Source organism: Hemicordylus capensis, chromosome 5 (assembly GCF_027244095.1).
Source record: "Hemicordylus capensis ecotype Gifberg chromosome 5, rHemCap1.1.pri, whole genome shotgun sequence".
NCBI lineage: Eukaryota > Metazoa > Chordata > Lepidosauria > Squamata > Cordylidae > Hemicordylus > Hemicordylus capensis.
Window position 1 is genome coordinate 50,848,024 of NC_069661.1, and position 17,936 is coordinate 50,865,959.

A 17,936-nucleotide genomic window follows, 5' to 3' on the forward strand; every position below is an offset into this window, starting at 1 on the left:
TGCTATGTCCTTTGACTTTCTAGGTACTTGATAGTCACCTTGCGTTTTCAATTTTAGATCAGAAATGGGAGGTGTACTGTGGACTGTGTTTGACTTGGTGGATCAGAAATCATGCAGGTCTGGACTGGAATCAACCCCACTTAAGGCACAAGGGATTCTGTGAGTGAGTAACATAGTGTAGAGGCACTCTTACCCCGGACTTTGGGGCCAAAGTCCAGGGGCTCCACAGTCCCTGAGGACCCCCAAATCCTCTTTAGTCTGTCCTGGGTGGTGTGGTCACCTGGCGGAGCATGATGATGCTTAATTTGCAGGGGAGGGGGCCCTCCAAAGCCCTTTAGGTCCAGGCTCCACAATTACCTAGGTGCACCTCTGCCATAGTGTACACTATAATGATAGTAGCTGACATCCAAACTGACATTGCTCTAGTGCAAGGATGTTGTGCTCACTAGTTCTAATAGCGGGGAGCTTGCATTTCAGACCAGTGCTGTTTCCATGCAACAGGGTGTACTTGATCAACCTGGAGTGTGCCTCCTGCTGTGAAACCTCATTCTCAGTCCTTATATGTTGCAGGGAATAATGCAAAGCTGTCTACTATGCTTGTTTTGCAACTCTGAGTATTTGCTCAGCTACGCAACCTTCTCAAGTGTGCGGGGGGCGGGGGGGCTGAGCCACCACTGTGCACCCATGTTCAAAGAAGGCAGGCTGCCATTTTCCTTGGGCTGCCCTGCAGCACCTCACCACGCCCCTACATCTGACATTGATGCAGGGGGCATGGCCAGGATTGAAAACAGGGCCATTCAGTGCCGTTACTGAAGCACTTCAGCCAACTCTAGGTTTCCAGCCTGGCTGGGATAGCCTCTCTCTGCCTTGCGAGTCACAGAGAGGTGCTCCCAGCCAGGCTGGAACCCCAATCTGGAACCCCAGATGCAGGGGGTGTGGTCAGAATAAAACATGGGTCCCTTCATTCCCTTTAGGAAGTGCCTCAGCCAGTGCTGGGTTTCCAGTCTGGCTGGGATCACCTTGGGAATGGGGCTAAGCAGCCCCGTTTTCAAGCCTAGGCACAGCTCCTGCATCTGGCATGTGTGGTCAGGTGCATAGGGTCTGGTCAGGCACAGGGGGTTTTGCAAGGCAGAGAGAGGCCATCCTAGCCCGGCTGGAAACCCAGTACTGACTGAAGCACTACAGTAATAGGGTTGAAAGGCCCTGTTTTCAATGCTGACTGTGCCCATTGTGTCAACATCTGGCGCAGGGGTGTGGTTAGGGTGTGCACTGCTGGCATGCTCTCACGTAAAACATGAGAGTGGCCACTAGTGGGGGGTTGCACGCTAGCCACCAGCAGCTTTCTATGCCTCTGTATATGCGTGCATCTTTGATTGCTGTGCTAGTGCAACGTTAGTCTGGATGTCAGCCAGCATCTCATACATTGGACTTAGTTTGTGTCACACTGGTCAAAAAGGTTGACTGCCAGTGTGCCACAATGATCAGTACTCTATCAGATGGCAACAAGGACTAAAGCCTCCTCAGTAGTGGCACCTCTGTAGAACTCCGACACCAACTCCCTTCCTAAGGCCACAGGTTGCTTCATTGTCCTCCTGTCTAGGGTCTTCTGGTCACCTCATTATCCTTCCTTAGGGAAATAATAATAATAATAATAATAATAATAATAATAATAATAATTCGCTCAGGGCGGTTTACAAAGAGAAATAACAAATAAGATGGCTCCCTGTCCCCAAAGGGCTCACATTCTACTTAATAAAAACATCTTCCCTCTTTAGAAGAACTTTTCCCTTCATGTGAAAATGCCTGCAGCAGGAAATAGTATTCTGCAAACCGGTCATTTTATTGTGGCTTTATGATCTTTGTTGTCTATTTAAATGAACTGTAAATGTTTTAAATTGTACTGATGGGATTTTATGTGTTTGCAGCATGTTATGCTTTGTAAGCAGCTTCAAGAACACTGCCAGGAAGCAGGCTAGAAATCTAATAGATCCATCCACCTTCACCACCTTGTGCTCTTCCTCACCACCACTGGTGCAGGTGGATCTGAAGGACACTGGTGGGTGGGTGTCCTATGAAACATGCAACTTTACTTTAATAAACATCACAGAGAAAGGAGAGAGAGAGGTTTAATTTATTTAGAAAAGAGTGCAGAAAATATCAGAAATGGGAAGGAAACAAAACGTCTGTCTTTAATATATTCTGCATAAGAATGACTCCAAACCTGTGAGGCATTTTGTGAAATGCCTCTTAGGATGCTTTCGCCCTCCAATGATCCAAGTGGCTGGGAAAGATAGTTTTATTTGCATATTTGACTCTTCACCTGTAGCTGACTCCGTGGACCTACAAGGCAGCCCCTGCTCCAGCTGAAGTGTGAAGCATCTCTGAAATCACAGCATGAGGCTTTCTGAATTAAAGAGATAAAGAGCCTGCTGCCCGCCTTCTCATTTATCACAGTGGAAACTGCAAAAATAGTTTTAAAATTCCTCCCACCTGCATTGCACAGAGACATTATATAAAGAAGTAAACAGGCTACACAATTCACAGATCAATGTTGTGAAAGGCAACACTATCTGAAAACAAATAGACACAAATTAGTTTAATTAGTTTTAATATATTGCCTAATTTTAGGCCACATCCTTTTCATTAAGACTAGTTCATACATCCCGTAGATGTGGAGAAGTATGGCTTGTGATGGGCTTGTGACTCCCCTCACTTCAGTCTGGGACTCTCAGACCTCACCTGCAATGTGGAGTCTGTGAACCCAATGCCTGGTGATGCTCATGAAACTCAGCACAGGTTGGGTTACATACCCATTTCACATATACAGTTGAACCTGGAAAAACTTAGAAGAAAAGTGTTTTGGTAGGTGCATAGCCCAATTGTAGAACACATCCTATGCATACAAGAAAGTCCCCGTTTCAATCTTTGGCATCTTCAGGCAGGGCTGGGAAAAGTCATTTTCTGAACCCCTGGAGTGCCACTGAAGACCACTGTAGACAATAGGTAAAGTGTGCCATTGAGTCGTTGTCAACTCCTGGTGGCCACAGAGCCCTGTAGTTGTCTTTGGTAGAATACAGGAGGGGTTTACCCTTGCCATCTCCTGCACAGTATGAGATGATGCCTTTCAGCATCTTCCTATATCACTGCTGCCCAATATAGGTGTTTCCCATAGTGTGGGAAACATACCAGTGGGGATTTGAACCGGCAACCTCTGGCTTGCTAGTCAAATCATTTCCCCACTGTATTATTAGGTGTAGACAATTCTGAGCTAGATAGACCAATTTTATGACTCAACATAAAGCGACTTTAGACTATGCACCCCCCTTTATTTAATGTTTTTCTTTAATCTAGAAAATCTGCTTTAACCCATCCTGCTTCCTCCTTCAGATGAGCGAGGCATGTGAGTGTATCATAGATCTCCACCACAGAGGACCTGCCCCCACCATTAGCAAAATCTTTAAGCATAAACCATGAATTAGCTGAACCTTTCTATACAGTGACATACAGAATGCCCACCATCACACTTCTGCAAAGCTGCACCCTGAAGTTGCTGCAGACTGTGCAAGCAGCATTACTGCTGGTTTCCCCATTGCAACAAATTGCAGTGCTTGCATAACCACTGCTTATACAATCACCATTATTCAGAGCAGTCAGGTATGCATAGGAGTCCACAGCAGCTTTGGGCTGTGGCGTTACAGAGCATTCTTACATGCATACCAACATCCTGGACAATTATATCAAGGTAATATTAATGCAGCCTATCCAGTAAAGGTAAAGAGTGTCGTTAAGTCGGAGTAGACTCCTGGCAACCACAGAGCCCTGTGGTTGTCTTTGGTAGAATACAGACGGGGTTTACAATTGCCATCTCCCACACAGTGTGAGATGATGCCTTTCAGTATCTTCCTATAACACTGCTGCTCGATATAGGTTGTTTCCCATAGTCTGGGAAACATACCAGTGGGGATTCAAACCAGCAGCCTCTGGCTTGCTAGTCAAGTTATTTCCCCACTGTGCCATTAGGCGGCAGCCTATCCAGTACTATACAGAAAATTATATAAACTTCATCGTCAATAAGCTCTGAAAATAATCAACGTGGCCACAATCTCAGCAAAGTCTATAAACACAGTCCAGTAAAATGCAGCTTTCACAATCCAAAAGCATAGGATTCTTATGAGAAAACACAGAGTGGAGCATGGGCAAAAGAGCAAAGAAAACAAGGTTATGTAAGTGGGTTATGTGTTTCCCCAGAATTCCCATAATGTTATACTAGAACCCTGTGTTCATTACTAAATGTGAAATGTTGTTTTCCCAAATGCTGAAGTTGAGTAGTAAAGTTCTGTTCACTTGGCACCATCTATGTGGTTTCAGCTTCCAGATATTACCCATGGTGCTGTGAGAAGAAGAGGCAGGGAAATATCTTCCGTGCTGCTCCAGTAATGTATGAAGGAACCCTGAGGCATGACTAGATTTTCTCTGAATCAGAGCACCAGTTTTGTTTTTCCGTTTTCTGCATTGTTGGCCATCACATTCTTACCCATTACTGATTAATATTCATTCATTATTTGGACTCTGAAGCAGGCTGGAGATGTGCCCTTTCCTCATCTTTTGAATGTGATAATTTAAAAATAGCTAATTGCAATGTAAGTAAAGAGTAAGAGATTCTACATTCCTAGGTGGTGGTGGTTTGGGTTATTATATATTTCTTGGCTTATAATATGGGTGTTTGTTTATTTCAGAGTAAGAATGTAATTAGATTTTGAGGTGACTACATATCTTAGGGTTCAGCATGTGATCCATTAAGTATTTTAGTAATTAATAATGTTGGAATGACAATTTAAATTACAGTGGCTGACATCCTGACTAAGAAAGCACTGGTGCAACAGGACAGGAGAAGCATTGGTGCATTTGAAGAGTTCAGCTAACTCAGCCACACTGTTCACTAAGCAGTGGGGGCAAATTTTGATGTCCTCCCCCTCTCCAAGTAGTACACTGTGACACCTGAAAGTATGTCCCTGAAGGTTGCACAGCCCTTGGGGACATATTTTTAGGTCACACAGCCCTTGGGGACATATTTTGCATTGCACAGAGGGCTTCTGGGGAAGGGGAGGTCATTGAAATCACACACACACACACACACACACACACACACACACACCCACCAGCACTAGTGCAGTGTTAGTCTGGACCCTTTCAGAAGCACTGGTTCTACACTAGTGCTTCCATTGTTGTACCAGTGTTTCCTTAGTCATGATGTCAGCCATTGGCTACATTCCAAAGTACTGCAAATGCTCCCTTGTGCCTTTTTTCAGTCTCCTGCACGATCTGCAAAGCAGCTTATGAAAGCTGGGGGAACCTTCCAGGACAGTGTCGGACATAACATGAGGAGCTTGAGTGGAAAGAGGAAACTGGGAAAGTCTGAGCATTATACACAGTAGCAGTTGGACCAAGCTGGATCCTGGTTATTATAATCCAGACCTTCAAATGTAACTATTAAATCAAAATTCAGTGTAAATCCAAAAAAGTGTTAAAAAATGCTCAAGCCTCACGTTTTCTAAAAATATTCAAAATGTATCAGCACTTTCATTAAAAAAAAATTCTAATTGAATACGAATATGACAAATATTTATATACCGCTTTTCAACAAAAGTTCCCAAAGCGGTTTACATAGTTAAAAATAAAGATAATGGCTTCCTGTCTCCAAAGGGCTCATAATCTAAAAGAGAAACATAAGATAGACCCCAGCAACAGGCCCAGAAGAGAAACTGTGCTGAGGATGCATAGGGCCATTTGCTCTTCCCCTGCTAAATAAAGAGAATCGTCACTTTTAAAAGGTGCCCCTTTTGTTCAGTTGGCTGTGGTTCTGCTGAATTGAGGGCTAATTCAGATTCTATCATAAACTCCAGAGGGTTGTGGGATTCGAAAACATTCACTCATGACAGAATTTCAGGACTTATTGGTTAGTAAAGCCCTGCCTTGAAAGAAATGAGTAGCATGCTGTTAAGAAATGTTTCAGTGTATTCCCAAGTGTACATTTCATTACTGCCAAAGAGATGAATAAAGGCAGCTGTTTATTGTATAATTCTTCCCATACTGCTCTAAACACACAAACGCTTTTTGTAGAAAACTGTGTGTTTTGCATTAAGGCGGATAATTGCCATTCTTACCCATAATAACTTAATTGGCCTATAAGTACTAACAGTAACTGAACTTACTGATCTTGATCAGCTGTTTGCAAAATATTGCAGAGACATGTGACAGATTTATTAATGATTGATGGGACAAGAAAAACATGTTATGTATTTACAAAAATGATCATTCAAGACTGGAGGGACGGGAGGGAGAAAACCTCTTAGTATATCTTTTGTTTAATTTATTTGTTCTTAAAAACAAAGCATTGGCATGCTCTGCTAAAGGCTCGCTATAACACTTACATGCCACAAGTTCTCTTTCTCAGTGAAATGATGTGCAGGTAGACCAGGTATATGATGCTGAGGGCAAGGCCTGGGGCAAGATTTGAGGTAGCCCCCACTGCTTGCCCTCACAGCCACTTCTGATGCATCACTTGCACCACACACTCACCCACTGCTCATGCACCACCCAGAACCTCATCTTGCCTCCCTTTGCCAGCTGCAACACAATCTAATGATGTCACCATGCCAGGACAAACATCCCAGTGAGAACAGGGACCAGTGTGCTGACATCGTTATCTCGTTTCATGGCCAGCAAAGAGAAGCAAACCAGTGCCAGTGGTTGGGCAGCTGGATGGACAGCATAGGCTGCTAAGGCAGGTGAGCCCTGTGTCCATTGGGTTGGGGACAGGAGGACCGGGCTAGGTGTAGACCCTGGGCATGTGCAGCTCATGTGCTACTGCCTCCTCTGCACTACCTATTGCTCTGCTCCTGGCTGTATATTTGCAGGCCAGATGTTGATTTTGAGGTGGTTTTCTTAATGTTTTTGAAAATTCACATTGCATCATATTAGTATCATCAAATCTGAATTTGTTTCCTAATTTGTAAAGTACTTGATGGCACACCACAGTAGTTCTCTTGAACAGTCTTCTTCAGAATGTATCACCATGTGTTTAATGGCAAGATATTAGAGTGCATGCACGAGGGCAAGGTGTAGGTGGTCTATACTTTCTTCTGCCCAGAGAAGGCCAACATCAGATGGGATGCAGTGGGAGGGACTGTAGCATATGTCATGGTGGATGACAACATCAGGCTCCAGGGGTTCATAGCGAGCCGAGTAGCTTGCTTGCTTGCTTGCTTATTTATTTATTTATTTATTTATTTATTTATTTATCAATTTATATACCATCTGTCATAAAATTCATTCCAAGGCAGTTTACAAAAGTTAATACAGTAACATTCCATAAAACCACATTAAAACTTTAAAATCAATTAAGTCCATTTAAAAATAAAAACACCAAAAAGCAGCTTCCATGAAAATAAGGTGACAGGGTGTCCATCTTTATAACTTCGCCACAATCCATGTTCAGATCTGGAAGTTTTATTTGTCTCTTTCCATAGTGTCTGACCTGTAGGAGCAATTTAGCTATCCATCTGCTTCTAGAGCCCAAAGCTTTGTGTTTTAAGAGAGGTTGATTGGAGAAGAATCTTGGACCAAAAAAGAGGTCATTACGTGCAAAAATAGGAATGGGTGTTCTCTACTTGGAAGATGGGACTATACTGACTATTTGCAAAGATGGGAATTGTTGTCTAGGGAGTACAGATGTTAACAAAACCAGAAAGCCCAGTTTGGTTTGAGTCGAGTGTTGGTGCACACCCGAACCGGGCCCAGTTGGCTTGAATTCAAGCCCGGTTCAGCGGGGTGGGTTTTAAAAATGAGGCTCCATGTACCCATGCTTTGCCTTCATCTTTTAGTTGGACATTGGGCTGGGGAGGGATGCATTCAGGAAGGCATTTAAGCAGTGCAGCTTCCCCAGTCACTTTCTACAGATGCCCGGATGAATATCTGCCTGATGCATCTCTGATCAAGGCAAAGTGTGGGTGCATGGAGCCTCATTTCTCAAACCATCATCATATACCAGACTGTAAAAAGTCTTTACACAATATATGGCATGGAAGTTAAGATGGGCACCTTAACTTGCAATTTCCATTCCTTTTAGAGCACGAGTGAAAATTTAAAGAAGCATCTTATCTGGAGGATTTTGGAGGTTTTTGGATTACTGGAGGTTTTTGGATTACTGAATTCTCTTCTACCCCAAATCAGGCCCTATATTTTGAGGGTGATTTGATTCAAGGTTGAATCACTGAATCACCCCCAATTCGACACAGATCGATTCGAGGTCAAATTTAATTGTACATCTCTACTGCTAACCACTAGCAGGACAGAAATGTGGGCTTTGCCTTTCAACAGCACAGCAAAATAATGCAGCCACGAACGATTACAGTGTTCAGTAGTGCAATACTGCCATGCAGTACTTGGGAAATACACATCATACTTCAACAAATGTCAATGAATATGCTGAGAAGAAGAAAAAATTAGCACTTCTGTCTTCTACTGTCTGCTTGATGATAGTATTACAAAATACTGATTTGTTGCAGCTGCTACTATTTTGTGTCAGGATAGTTTGTCCTGTACCCATGATATTCCATTTCTCCAACACTCAACATATTTCTTTTTATTGTCATTTCTACTCCAAATGTCTACACCTTTAAAAATTACTGTAATTTCCAATGTAGAATTCATCTTAAAACACACTCCTTTGGCAATATAAAATTACCTTTTTAATAGTAAGTTATTCAGGTGTCAGTACAATAGCTATCACTGCAATTGCTATAATCAGAATGCATGCCATTACAGTTACAGGTATTTTTAAAAGAGTAACCAAAAAGAGCTTCCAATATTTTTTTTTCTATCCACCACAATCACTATGTTTTCTACTTCCTGGATGTTCCTAGAGGCTCACCTCAAATTCAAGAAAGGTTCTTCTCAGCAGTTGACCATGATGGTCCCAAAAGAAAAATTGCCTTTGTTAGAATGATTGATTATTAATATTCCCCAGTAGCCAAATTTTACCTATGGGATTATTGGACAGTGAGCAAGCAGTTGGTCTGGACTAGGGGTGTGCACGAAACGATTTTTTGTGATTTGATTTGTACCCGAATCGAAACACCCCCGTTTCGATTTGTGTCCAAATCTGACCCATCCGAATCAGCCCAGATTCTATTTGGATCCAAATTTATCCAAATCCAAATCCGAATCCGAATCGATTTGGATCGGAAAAATGGGTCGTGGGGTCAAAAGAGTGGGGTGGGGTGGTAGTGCCTAATGGGTGGAGGCTACCACCCCAATTTCCCCCCCCCCCAAAAAAAATGGGCAAAGGGTTGATTTAAATCTTCTTCTTTTTTGAAGTTTATGTGTCTTTAAGATTTATTTTTGCTATTAGCAGTAGCAAATGAGAGTGGATTGATGGTTTCTCATTGAGAATCTCATATGCAACCAGAGAATCTACACTCATAACACTTCCAAAACAACAGAACCCAGTACACCATGGGTTATCAAGCCATGGGGGTGGTTGGCACCCTATGTTCATTATGCCACCACTCTCTCTGGGCCACCCAAGTGCCCCACATGTGCAATTCTGGGGCTGCTGAAACCTCCATTCTTCACTATGGGGGAAAAGAGTAAACTTCACTTCAAAAATCAAATAATATTGAGCCCTTTGCCCAATCACTCTGAAACCTAGGTGGTAGCAGGCACCCATTGGGGCACTACCACCCAACCCACTCTTCCCCCTCCAAAATAACATCAACATCACACATCTACAACACCCGCAGAGCTTTGCAAAGAACAAGTTTTGGTCATGCACATTCACATCCCCCCCCCCCAAGAAATGCAATTTATCCACACACAAGAGTGTGAAACAACAACTAACAACAAACACCACACATAAATTTTTAAATTCGATTGCTGCAACCCCAAAGCCCATGCTCCACTGCTGCAACCCCAGACCCTATGCTCCCCTGCTGCCACCCAAGACCCCGTGCTGCGCTCCCCAACCCCAGACCCTGCGCTCCCCTGCTGGCCAATCTGCAGGCTGGAAGGGCCGGAAATTCAAACAGATGTCAAAACTCAAAATGGAGACTGAAGGAGAAAGATTTTTTGTGATTGCAAAATGGAGATCCAAAACAGCCAAAACAGGGACATTTTGTTTGGGCTACAAAATTTTCTGTTTTAAGCATTGGGTGTTTTGTTTTGGCTACAAAACAGCCGAAACGGCCTGTTTTGTGCACAAAACGTTTTGTATCCGAAACGAAATGCACATCCCTAGTCTGGACCTAATAACCCCATAGCTAGAATTTGGCAATTGGGGAATATTAGTAATCAATAATTCTAACACCATGGTTGTCATGGAACAAGAGCGAACCACTAGTTCTTGGGGTTTGGTAGTGAGCCTGATTTCTGGTGGGGGGTTTAAAATATGCTGGCATTGGGTATGCTGTCCCAGCTCAACAGTGATGATAGATTCTACCCTACTTATGGTTTTGAACCTGTCATCTGTAACTAAGATTTGAAGATTATTACAGATCATTACAGCAGCCACAAGCTCCCTCCAGGTCAGGGAAGATATGCTTCCCCTATATGCACCTCTGTAGAGGGGAAGGTAGTGTTGAACTGTGAAGAAGGGGTGCATCCCCCCCCAAAAAATGCCCCATTTGCCCCATGGGCAAATGCTTTTGGTGCAATTGGTCACATTTAATGAGATTTATAGGTAATGCATATATCAGCTGGGATTGACGCTCCTCCCCACACAGTGCAGTTCCTACAAGGTCGGCCATGTGTGTGGCCACCTTGCTTATGACAGACGATGGTGATAGCACTCTGGCTCCAGGCAACTCCAAGCGGCAGTTGCTCATCTTAGCTGACCTAAGGTCAGGTCTCTGTTGCTAACGCCACCCCTCTGACGCTGCACAGCCATACGGAGTGATGTCAGTTCGCAGAGAAAGGGGGAGGTGAGCAGCATCCCTGATCTGCACAGCCTCAAGAGATCCACTCCTCCCTCTTGTTGCCAAACACTTACCTAGGGTGCCACACCATACTAAAGCTGTTGCTTCCCACCACACTGTACCTGCCCCAAAAATGTGACCCAGAAAATAACTCCAACTAACTTGGAAAACATAGATATAGCCCGGGGCAGGCAAAAAAGGAGCAACCACCAGCCAATGAGGTGTCCACCCCCAAAATTCCTGCCCGCCCTCAAACGGCAACCTGCCAAGCCTGGTCTATATCTGAGGGATGGGAGGGTGGGGGTTGCTGCCCAGGCTCAGACTGAGCGTGCGCATGCAACCAGGGAGCCCCGCATGCAATCGGGGAGCCAATCAGAGTGGCTCCCTGGTGTCACGTGCTCCTGTAGGAGGCTGTGGCAAACAAGCTGCACAGCCCATTCGGGCTGCAAGCAGCTGGATTTGTCCCTTAGGATTCTGTGATCCAGTCAGAGGAAGGCTGATGTTTGAACTGTGTGGGGGGAAAGGGTGTGTGTTTGTTGTATTTTTCTCAAATTATCCTGTTTTTAGCAAAGTATGTATATAATATACCAATTATCAATTTTATGCAATGTTTTAATGCCAAGTGGAGACTTTTAAAAGAACTTTTTTGTGAACTGCACCAACTATCTCCACTTTTTTGGGTAATAAATTACTGTTATTTTCACCACCTAGACCTGGCAACCCTAGGTACAATATCTGCTGCTTCAAACCCTGCACTTGTGGAGAGCAGGGTGAATGGATATAGAGCACATTGTTATGGAAAAATGAGGATAGCATGCATGTCTACATTTCCTGTACTTGTGTACATTGGCCAAAATCCAGGCGAACAAAATGTTCAAGCAGTGATGATGTGTGCGCTATGGAGGAGGGGCTATTTTTATTATTTTATTATTATTTACATTTTATATCCTGCTCTTCCTCCAAGGAGCCCAGAGGTACTACATACTTAGGTTTCTCCTCACAACAACCCTGTGAAGTAGGTTAGGCTGAGAGAGAAGTGACTGGCCCAGAGTCACCCAGCTAGTCTCATGGTTGATTGGGGATTTGAACTCAGGTCTCCCCGGTCCTAGTCCAGCACTCTAACCACTACACCACGCTGGTTCCCACATTTTGTCTGATCTCTTCTTCCTTCTGAAGCTGTCTGTGGCCCCTGAAAATATTCCCTGGGGCTTGTGCAGCCCTCAGGGATATATTTTCAGGAGTCATAGGCAACTTCAAAGGGAAGAGGTGATTGATGAAATTCGTTCCTATCCTATAAGGGTGACTGGGCAGTTTTTCCTGGTTCCACCTGCTGAACTTGCTGCTCAGCCTATATAGGAAGACTGCCAGTGGCGGCGGGTCCGCCACTGGTGGGGTCGCCACCAAAGGGGTGACACCAAAGGGGGTTGCCCCTTTGGGGGAGCCACTTCGGGGGAGAAACGAGGGCTAGGGCTGGACACTTTGTCCAACCATTTGTATAGAGGGAAGCATTCAATAGTGAGGCTTCTGCTTAATCAGTTTTAAGTTGTGCTGAGGTTGGGTTGAAGTTGTAATGTGTGTGGGTTTGTCTGGAGATGGGGAGCCAGGAAGTGCCTTTGTTGAAGGTGGGGCAGCTATTCTGGTGGTGGTGGGTAATAGAAGAAGAAACGCTGGCAGGTTAGCAGGCTGTTCCAGGGGAAGGCTAGTAAAAAATCTAATAGCTGTCTCCCTTCCCAGCTGTCCTGCCAGCTCTTTGACCTTGAGGAGCAATGCCAACATCCCACATAACCTTACCTTGCTCCTCTGCAATGCCAGGTCGGTCCAAAATAAATCAGAACTCGTCCATGATTTGATCATGGATGAAGGGGCCGACCTGGTATGTATTACTGAGACTTGGTTGGGGGAGGCTAGTGGTCCAGTTTGGTCCCAGCTTCTCCCGCCAGGATATTCTGTAGAGGAGCAGGTGAGGCGACGTGGGCGGGGAGGTGGAGTGGCTGTGGTCTATAAGGATAACATCTCCCTTACCAGGGTCCCTGTTAGGGTATCGGATCATATCGAATGTGTGTACTTGAGTTTGGGGACCAGGGATAGTTTGGGACTTCTGTTGGTGTACCGATAGCCCCGCTGCCCAACGGAATCCCTTACTGAGCTCACGGACTTGGTTGCGGAACTTGCGTTGGGGTCTCCCAGACTTTTGGTGCTGGGGGACTTCAATGTTCATTTTGGGACCAATTTGTCCGGGGCAGCTCAGGAGTTCATAGCGGCCATGACGACTATGGGCCTATCCCAAGCGGTCTCTGGATCGACGCATATTGCAGGTCACACGCTTGATTTGGTCTTTTATTCTGATCAGGGTGGTGTTCCGTGGCTGGGGACTCCTACGATCTCCCTGTTGTCATGGATGGACCACCATCTGGTTAAGGTTGGACACACAACCGCTTTCCACTTTCGCAGGGGCGAGGGGCCTATTAGAATGGTCCGCCCGAAGAGGTTACTGGGTCCGGTAGGATTCCAAGAAGCCTTGGAGAGATTTAATGTTGGCTCTGCTGGTGATCCTGTTGATGCCCTGGTTGAGAACTGGAACAACTTGCTCACCAGGGCAGTAGACACGACTGCTCCTAAGCATCCCCTCTGACCTGCTTCAAAATTGGCCCCTTGGTATACAGAAGATCTACGGGGACTGAAGTGGCAAGGTAGGCGACTGGAGCACAAGTGGAGAAAAACTCGACTTGAATCTGACAGATTACGACATGGAGTACATTTAAAGATCTATGCTAAGGTGATACATGCGGCAAAGAAGCGGTTCTTTTCTGCCCGTATTGCCTCTGCAAGTTCACGTCCGGCGGAATTGTTCAGGGTTGTGAGGGGACTAGTATCTGCTCCCTCTCCCTTGAACCAGAATTTGGAAGCATCAGTTACCTGCTGTGGTGTGATTAATGAATTTTTCGCAGATAAAATCTCTTGGATTGGGGCCGACTTAGATGGAGACTCCACAATTAATTTGATGTCTGAACTGGAGGTGTCTGACAACTCCTCTTATACGATTCGACTGGATCAATTTCAGTTTGTGACTCCTGATGATGTGGACAAGCTGCTTGGAGCGGTGAGGCCTACCACTTGTCCTCTTGATCCTTGTCCAACATGCCTGGTAGAAATCATAAATGCTTCTCTGAGGGAGGGCAGGATGCCTCCTTGTCTTAAGGAGGCAATTATTAGACCTCTTCTAAAGAAGCCTGCATTAGATCCCTCAGAGTTGAGCAATTATAGGCCAGTTTCCAATCTCCCATGGCTGGGCAAGGTAATTGAGAGGGTGGTGGCTTCTCAGCTCCAGGCGGTCTTGGAGGAAACTGATTATCTAGACCCATTTCAAACTGGTTTTCGGGCGGGCTATGGGGTGGAGACTGCCTTGGTCAGCCTGATGGATGATCTCCAATTGGCAATGGACAGAGGAAGTGTGACTCTGTTGGTCCTCTTGAGTCTCTCGGCGGCTTTCGATACTATCGACCATAGTATCCTTCTGGAACGTCTGAGGGGGCTGGGGGTGGGAGGCACTGTTTTACAGTGGTTCCGCTCCTACCTCTCGGACAGATTCCAGATGGTGTTGATTGGAGATTGTTGCTCTTCAAAATCTGAGCTTAAGTATGGTGTTCCTCAAGGCTCCATACTCTCTCCAATGCTTTTTACCATCTACATGAAACCGCTGGGAGAGATAATCAGGGGATTTGGAGCTGGGTGTTACCAGTATGCTGATGACACCCAGATCTACTTCTCCATGTCAATTTCTTCAGGAGCTGGCATATCCTCCCTAAATGCCTGCCTGGAAGCAGTAATGGGCTGGATGAGGGAGAATAAACTGAAGCTGAATCCAGATAAGACGGAGGTACTTATTGTGCGGGGTCAGAACTCTAGAGACAATTTTGATCTGCCTGTTCTAGACGGGGTCACACTTCCCTAAAAGGAACAGGTACGCAGTCTGGGAGTATTTCTGGATCAACGTCTCTCCTTGGTTTCTTAGGTTGAGGCGGTGGCCAGGGGTGCTTTCTATCAGCTCTGGCTGATACGTCAGCTACTCCTGTTTCTCGAGATCAATGACCTCAAAACAGTGGTACATTTGTTGGTAACCTCCAGACTGGACTTCTGTAATGCACTCTACGTGAGGCTGCCTTTGTACGTAGTCCGGAAACTTCAGTTGGTTCAGAATGCAGCAGCCAGGTTGGTCTCTGGGTCATCTCGGAGAGACCACATTACTCCTTTGTTGATGGAGTTACACTGGCTGCCAATAGGTTTCTGGGCAAAATACAAAGTGCTAGTTATAACTTATAAAGCCCTAAACAGCTTAGGCCCTGGGTATTTAAGAGAGTGTCTTCTTCGCTATGAGCCCCACCGGCCATTGAGGTCACTTGAAGAGGTCCGTCTCCAGTTGCCACCAACTCGTTTGGTGGCTACACAGAGATGCGCCTTCTCGGCTGCTGCCCCGAGATTGTGGAATGCGCTCCCTGCTGAGATATGATCCTCCCCATCTCTGGCAATTTTCAGAAAACACCTGAAAACACATCTCTTCAACCAGGCTTTCTCAGCTTTTAAAAACTTGTTTTTAAATTGTTCTGATTATTTAATTGTTGTTTTATGATGTTTTTAATTGTTAATCATTGTTTTATGCTTTATAATTTTTGTTTTAATTATTAACTAATTTTAATGGTGTTTTAATGTAAGCCGCCCTGAGCCTTTTGGAAGGGCGGTATACGTTTTAATAATAATAATAATAATAATAATAATAATAATAATAATAATAATAAGCCAATTACAAAAATCAGCTTTACTGGGAACAGCCTATATTCTGTGACAATATCTATAACAATTGACAATAAAATTCAGCCATCCCAGGTCCTTGGGAAGGACTCGATGTCTGGATAAAACAAACCAGTCAATAACACCTGTCTGACTGTGTAAACAAGAAATAATAATAATAATAATGATAATAGCACAGGTGTGGCATTATCAGCACCAACGTTCATTAGTTTGAAGGTTGGCCAGCATTTCTGGGTACACTTGCTACCCATACTTTAGTAATTTAAAGCCCAGATGGCCAGACCATTTAAAGGTCCTCTTATTGAGCAGTTTACAAAATCTTGAAGATTCCAAGCCGCAGGCATACTTAAAAGCCCACTTAGAGCAGTTCCATGTTTACAAAGCAACCGGGGCCGGGCACAGCTCCGTGCCATAGCAAATCATGAGTAGACCCCCGACTTGGAGGCTCAAAAGCAGCCTCCCAGCTCGGGGGTCTTTCCAGCATGCCCTGTGTGCTTACACAGGGCATACTAGAGCTTCCGGGGGCTGCGCAGCCCCTAAACACCCAGCCCCCTCCGGCTCCTTAATGGAGCTGGCAGTTGTGTGGGCAGCAACTGCGGCCGCCCAGAGCAGACTGACTGCTCGTCTGCGGGAAGAGCAGGCTAAGCTCGCTCTCCCCACAAACCCTCCACAGGCAGCTCCCACTGATCTTGGGAACCGCCTCCATGTATGCTACATCAGTGTTACAGAACAATTGTTTCTTAAAGCAAATGACAGATGTAAATGACAGACAGGATTCCTTATATATCCATATCACATGTCTAAATGAGCTGTAGCTCCCTGACGTGTACACACATGATTATTTAGGGGCATAATTTACATTCACGCTTTAAGTTTGCAGGAAACACTGGTAATACACTGGTGCATGCACAGCAAACAAAATCAAATTAGATCGAGTGTGAATTTGCTCTTCCTTGGAAAAACTGAAATCAAGTGGAATTTATATACAAGTAAACGTGTATAGAATGTGAGTGCTAATATGGGAAGCACGAAACACACTGAATAAAGTACTCAATAGAATAATTTGGTTCAAGTTCAGTTTGTTTAGTTTATTCTTTTGACCATTGGCCATAACACAATTTCACACACACACACACGATTTAATAAAAAGATGCAGACTGAGCCATTTTTGGAAGGGTGGTATATAAATCAAATCAAATATAAATAAATAAATAAATAAATAAATATTCTTCATTCTGTAACGATACTGAAGATTATGCACATATTTAAGTGCACATAATACTCAATTTCAAGGTGATTTGTGATTGTACAATTGTGTTTATTCATAGCATATATGTCTATCAAGGCTACCTCAAAATTGAATATTCACAATAAAAAATAAAACACATTAATTCCAATATTCTAATAATGATACAATTCAATATAATTTCATCTACCAATATACCAAACAAGTTTCATAAAACAATTTTGGAAGAGCCAGATTAGAAGAATCGCGATCCCTCATGTGAGAGAAACATTGTGGTTCTTTCAAATAATATTAAAAATAGTGGCCCTCATCCTATGGAGGCACCATTGTTGTAAGAGGATCTGAATAACCACACTTGCAAAGCAATAGCACTGGTGCACTGGGGTATGTGATTTTTTATGACCTCCCCTTATCAAGGAAGCCCGTATGCCATCTAAAATACGTCCCTAAAGGCTGTGCAGTATAAGGCCTAGTCAGGTCACTTTTATATTGAATAAGTGCTAAGATAAGTTAGCCATATTGTGTTAGATAAATGCTTGACATGAGTCTGTTTGCTTGATGCAGTTTAGGCCTTGATCTTAGCATGAACTAATGTCATGGGTAATGCTGTCATATAGGTAAAATCCCAAGTCCCCCACATTATGTCCAAAATTAGACATCCTTTTATGGTGCAGGACACACTCCCACTTTGGGCCCGTCCCAAGCCTCCCACAATTTGTCCAAATTAGACATCCTTGGCCATGCCAAACTCCCTATTCCAGCAATCTTCCATTCCGTCAAGGACAGCCCCCTCCCAAAACTTTTGTCTAAAATTAGAGAAAGTCGGCCTGTCAGCTCAGGCAAACTTCCTCATTTTCACTGTCTCAGAACGAGAGCACGTCAAGACTCAGTGTTCCATTTGAAGGGGGTCG

General features: G+C 44.3%; 1 long non-coding RNA gene across 2 annotated transcripts in view; it reads left to right on the forward strand.

Annotated features, from left to right (window-relative positions):
* The window catches only part of LOC128328094 (uncharacterized), a 49,148-nt gene extending 43,614 nt beyond the window's left edge, over positions 1-5,534 (forward strand). Inside the window, exon 6 of one of the 2 annotated variants that reach the window (XR_008308998.1) lies at positions 5,310-5,534. This is a non-coding gene — a long non-coding RNA (uncharacterized LOC128328094). Of the gene's footprint in view, positions 1-4,368; positions 4,578-5,309 lie in introns of those variants that run through there. The other variant, XR_008308999.1, reaches the window with a different exon arrangement.
* Positions 5,535-17,936: the final 12,402 nt, after the last annotated feature.